The 6000-nt window shown below is 36.1% G+C and overlaps 1 long non-coding RNA gene across 1 annotated transcript in view; it reads right to left on the bottom strand.

Annotated features, from left to right (window-relative positions):
- Window positions 1–3363: 3363 nt before the first annotated feature.
- The window catches only part of LOC139046182 (uncharacterized), a 71828-nt gene continuing 69191 nt past the window's right edge, over window positions 3364–6000 (bottom strand). The window contains exon 4 of the long non-coding RNA XR_011505850.1: window positions 3364–3740. This is a non-coding gene — a long non-coding RNA (uncharacterized lncRNA). The remainder of the gene's footprint in view (window positions 3741–6000) is intronic.

Genomic DNA, 6000 nt, shown 5'->3' with positions numbered 1-6000 from the left:
AAAATTCTCTTCGCAAAGGAGCATTAATAAGCAATGGTGATTTTGTTAAAGTTAACACAGGTCACATGGAAAGGGATTATATTTCACAGTGTGTAGCATTGATTTCAAAAGCTTCCATTATATTTACCCCTTTCCAAGTTCCCCCTTTTAGCCTCACAACTATCAGGTATCTTCCTTCCCTTTTCCTCCCTCTGGCTCTATAATTCTTGCCTCCATTCTGTGTTATCCTAGCCAACTCCACTCACCACCACTGACACCACCACCAGTCTCTCTCTTGGTTTATTATGTACAACAATTCAGCTTTATCTGAGATTTTTGCTCCAAATCATATGATTTAATCCACTGCTTCGTATAAATTTAATTATCTAAGGCCATGTTGATGAAGAGAGACATGTTGATTATGCTCAGAAAATGAAATATTCTCCAGCATCTAAGCCCCATCTTTCTTAGGAGGCAATGGGGCTTACACATTTAATAGTGTAATATATTTCAATTCAAAATAAGACTTTTTTTATACTCAAAGAGGAGAGAGACGAAATTGCATTTTTTTTTCCTGGTTATCTAAAAAGTCATGAGTAACAACCTGAATTAATGGACTGGATCTATGTTTTTATTCCAGGTTTAATCAATTTCGATGATGTTTCAGAATCTCTTTCGGGCAACCACTCTGTAAACTGCCAGCCTGATCCATTATTTAATCCAGTTCTGATCCAAATCATGACAATAGAAAATGCTAAACTTTTTGAAAATCAATGAATTTTAATGTTCTTTTTATCTCATTGAATGATTTGTCTGTTGACAATGCTTTCTCTCCACACATATCTACACACAGAAAACTATCTCATTTCAACATGTTATATAGTTTTTTAGATGATAGGGCATTGGTTTGACTTGTCTAAGCCACCTAACTGATGAGGGCAAAAATATGTCACTTTAATATATCATTCATTTTTACTTATATTTCAAATTTACACATCTCTTCTGATCCCAGAAAATATAAACTTAATCAATCCTAGGTCACTTCAGGCATAGAGTCAGTTCTGGAATTTCTCCCAATTTTTTTCTCTCTGTGGCATCATCTAAGTTCTAGGAGCTCATATAGCGTGAATTATGTGGTCTTTGAACATTGGCTCTGTCCAGTCTGGTATCTGCTGAGATTCCCTCACTCAGTCTTGTCTGTATGTCTGGTATTTTCCTTCTGTTTGCTTTCCCATAGAAGATGCCAATCCAGTCATTGGTACCTGCACCCTCCATCCTCCACATCCTAGTCAAGTGATGTCTTCAGGACTGCCATCCCTCTCTCACATAATCCTGGACCTTCTTGATGGCGGTGGAAAGTTGGAACTACTCCAAGCCATTCTGGATCTTTAAAAATTTCAGTAGAACCAACTGAGGGCTATTCTGACTAAAAATTCATGCAGCCAATTCTATTCGATTTCTCCGATAACTGGGAGATAAGGGAACAGCTCTGTGGCTTCTGCTGCTTCTCAAATGAGAAGCAGACCATCGTGCCCTCTACACTTGAATCCCTAAACTTAGCTATTCTTATAGGCCCAACCCCTGACCCCTCGAAGAACCAGTCCTGAGTGGGGCAGAGTGCAAGCTCATAGGAACATCTAAAGCTCTAAAAAGCCATTTCTCTTGACCTATTGTTTATTAGAGTACTTTAAAAGTCTAGGGTGTAGCAGTTGCTGAGCATAGACTCTCATTCTGTTGTGCCTCCCGCCACGAACCCCCACAGCTTAGTTCCTGTCTAAAATTAAAGGAGACAGACAGGGGCAAAAAACGATTATTCAAAACCAAAAAACATCAACTTATGTGACTGCAAATAAAAACTAGTTTTGTTGTCATGGCTCTTCTATGAATCCACCATATGGCGCTGTGTGAATCATTTCGCCCAAGTATTACTTTCCTCCTTTGTAAAGTAAAAGCGTTGAACCAGGTGATTTTTAGAATTCTTACCAGCACTAACATTCTATGAGTACATGTCTTCAGACCACAAACACATTTGAAGTCCAGAGTTGATAAGTTGCATCTATAAGCATCCCTACACAGCTTGAAGAGGATGACATTCTATAATTCATATTCAAGTGTTTTGAAAATTTAAACATACCATACAAGTAGACCTTGGTGTACTTATGTCCAGCAATTTTCTTTTATAGTCTTCAGGCAATTAAATCTATGTTATCAATTTCCTATACTCATTGCCATCAGAGAGCACAAAAATGAACCCTAATCTGCCATTCTCCTTCTTAATGCACTCCAGATACTAGATCCAGCATCATCTAACCTCTCATTTCCTATAAGCCTACCCTTCCTTCTCCATGGGGCCAGGCAAGTGAAGCAGGAAAAAAAAGAGGCTTTGGGCCAGTGATGACTGTCCTTGACTAAGTGTAAGGATAATGGTTTTGTCCATTGTTACAGTTTTCATGGTTTAAACCCTCTCTTAAGTCATTTCAAATGAGGTGATCCCAAAGGTATTTTGAGTAGTAGCAGCATTACTTATCTCTCTATATTACCTCCTGAATATCTGCTTCGGAGGGCTCTGCTCTGTCATTGCTCATGTTGATAACTTAGTAAGAGAGAGCTTGGGCTTTGGAGTTGGACAGACTGGAACTAAATCTGTGCTTGACTTTTACTGCCTTTGTAGCCTTGGACGAGTTGCTTAGCTCCTTTGAGCCTCAATTATTCCTCTTTTTAAAATCTTAATTTAAAAACTTACCTAATAGAGAGGTTATGAGGATTAGGATTCATGCTAATAGAAGGTCAAGTTAGCTTTTGAGGGTCTCAGCCATCTGAAGGTGAGAAATAATGAAAAGTACATGTATCAAAGTATCTTATAGACAGAAAATATATTAGTGCCTTTTAATTATGAAACTAGGAATCTGGAAATTTCTAGATTTCTGATTTAGCTATCTTAAATTACTTTTTGTGTCAATTGTTCTTGAGTGCTTTTAAATGATCTTATTATGATATTTCTTCTCACTTTTGTTGAGTAGGTATTGGTAGAAATTGTTGATTTTTCAAAAAAAATGTCTAAGCGTTTACAAAATCTTTAATATCCAAGAAAGGTGCATTGTTTTTGTTTAAAAAATCCAATATTTCCTAATGAACATGTTAAAAATAATTTAACATCGAGCTCTGTGGTCTTTCAGTGTGGATTCAGAAATTATCTTATGAGGACAGTCTCCTGAGATGGAAAGTTAAGACTACCTTTTTATAAACTCTTTGATATAGAGGAATTGACCATTTTTATTTCCAGCCTCCAAGCCTAGTTATCTACTGAAAAGAAGATAAGAATATGAGAAAAATACTGTTGGAAATAGAGGAAGGAAAGTTCTTTAAGTGACTAAACTGGCAGAATTGCAGTCTATTATGAAATACTGTATATGCTTCATACAAACTTAGGTGTATGAAGCATAGAATTAATATAACAGTTTAGCTAAGTTGAAATTTCTATCATCAATGAACTGTTAACAATAAGAAATCCTATGTTAAAAAAATAAGAGAAATATGGGCTGGCCCCGTGACGTAACGGTTAAGTGCGCATGTTCCACTTCAGTGGCCTGGGGTTCGCTGGTTCGGATGCCGGGTGTGGACATGGCATCGCTTCTCAAGCCATGCTGTGGTAGGCATCCCACATATACAGTAGAGGAAGATGGGCACGGATGTTAGCTCAGGGCCAGTCTTCCGCAGCAAAAAGAGGAGCATTGGCAGCAGTTAGCTCAGGGCTAATCTTCCTAAAAAACAAACAAAATAATAATAATAAAAATTTAAAAATAAGAGAAATAGATTAGGCATCTTATATTCAGTCTTTAGTGCTGACTTGCTGCCCAGCTGACACATCTCTATCCTTTCTTTTTACTTGAGTAGGATGTTACCTTGCAGTATCTGCCCATCTCCACGTTACCATGGAAAAGCAACGCACAACAAGCAGTCTCTCTCATTGTTTGCAACCGTAGCAATGGATACAATTGGTCCAGAATTTACCTTATATGGAATTCGATGGTGGGTTTTGTTTTTTCTAATTTAAGAATAGAGGATAAACATGACAAAGTGGATTGCTAAAAAATTTTCTTTTAGGTGAATGAAATAAATCCTGGGTTCATCAGCTGCAAGTAGGTCTGGCGCTTTGCTTGGTGCTCAGGGAAGCCCAGAGGAGAACACTGGCTTCTGTCATCTTAAAACTTACAGCCTATATTGGAAAACAAAAGTAACATAGACACACACACACGAGCAAACAATCCATGACTCCAGTAGTGTGCTAAGTATTGCAGGAGTTCTCAGAGATGAAAGGCAGAGAGGACCATCTCATTTTATGTTGGGAAAAAGAAAAAAGCAAAAAAAGACTGAGCTTTCTTTTTATTTTGTTAGATTATCAACCAAAGAGTAAACAGGCTTCTTTTCTAGTCACTTCAGTATATTTCATGTAATTTCACACTCTTTTCTGAAAAATATTCACAAAATACTCTGAAATCTACATTTTCAATAAGCTTCATAAATTAAAATATTCTGACATGAATAAAATACAAAACAGGGAAACATATTTTCCATTAATCTTCTTTTGTTATTGGTAAATAACACTTTTTAAATTATTGAGATAAGTATGCCTTTCGGGCAAAAACACATTCTTTTCTGGTGTATTTGTTTTATTAGTTAATATGCATTATGTCCAGACTAGGGCTTCTAAAATATATTTGGTAATATAAATGTTTAATGAACCAAATAATACTTCATTAGGCACAATACACAAGACTATAATAAAGAAAACAAATTTTGCTCTAATTGTCTTTACCATCTCTGGCCAGGAGGACAATATTTCTGAGCTCTTCATATTGCTAAATTTTCTTTTTTAATGTGATATTATTGGTACATGGCAAAAGATGAAGCTTAAAGAAAAACAAACCCCAGATAGGGAACAGAAATTAATGAGTTAGAGGATAGAAAAGCCAGAAAACCTAATTAATAAATCAAAAGATTGTGTTTTGGAAAAGATTAGCAAAATAGCTCAAAATAACAAACAAAATCGCTAACTTGATCAAGTGAAAAAAGGAAAAAGCACAAACATACAAAATAAGTGACAAAGGAAAAGACCTTGAAACAGAAGAAATTTTTTTTAAATCGTAAGATATTATTTTGTAGACTCCTATGCAAATAAATTTTAAAACCTAGGCTAAATGGATAATTTCCTCAGGAAATATAGACTGTAAATTATAATATAAATCTTATTAGAATTAAAAATCTTATATAGACCATTTTCCATAGAGGAATTAGTGAAACTTATTAAGCAGCTACTCGACATAAAGCACCAGGCCCAGATGGTTTCACAGGTGAAGTCTACCAAATTTTCACTATCCCATGTAAGGGAGGCTCAGTGTGCAGGTCCCTACAGCCCTTTATTAAGTGCCATTGATATAAACTAGCATTATTTGGGACACGTATTTCTTAGAAAAACTCAAGAAATGTCACATGTTCCATTTGCTACAACAAGGGAAATTAATTTTTCTAAAATGTTACAGTTGACTTGCTTAAAATTCACTATTTGCTAATGTTTTCCTTTCTTTTTCCTGAGAGAGAGAGGCAAAAATCATTCTTTTTTTAAGTGTTAAGTGATTTCGTGTCTAAATAGGAAAATCTGATGCAGGATTTCACCCTCAGAAATAACACCAAGATATCTAGGGTCCATGTTTCTTCCTATTCCTATTGATGACGTGCTGTTATCAATATGTAAACCACACTGTGAGGCTGTGGTACACTGTCGTGATGAATTTCAGTCCAAACTAGATCACAGCATTTGTCAGAAGAGTAAATGCAACTGAGTCTGGATGGTGAGGCTGTACTGCTAGGTTAAAGAAAATACTTATGCTGTTCATAAAAATAGACAAATATATTCAGCTGACAGAGTTCCCTACCGTGTGCCAGGAGCTGCATTAATTTGCCTCAGTAAGCAAACCACATCTGAAACACGAACAGCAATTCAAGTCATCACCTGATTAGGTA

The sequence above is a fragment of the Equus asinus genome, chromosome 9 (genome assembly GCF_041296235.1).
Source record: "Equus asinus isolate D_3611 breed Donkey chromosome 9, EquAss-T2T_v2, whole genome shotgun sequence".
Lineage (NCBI taxonomy): Eukaryota > Metazoa > Chordata > Mammalia > Perissodactyla > Equidae > Equus > Equus asinus.
This window is presented reverse-complemented; position numbering and strand designations above follow the sequence as displayed.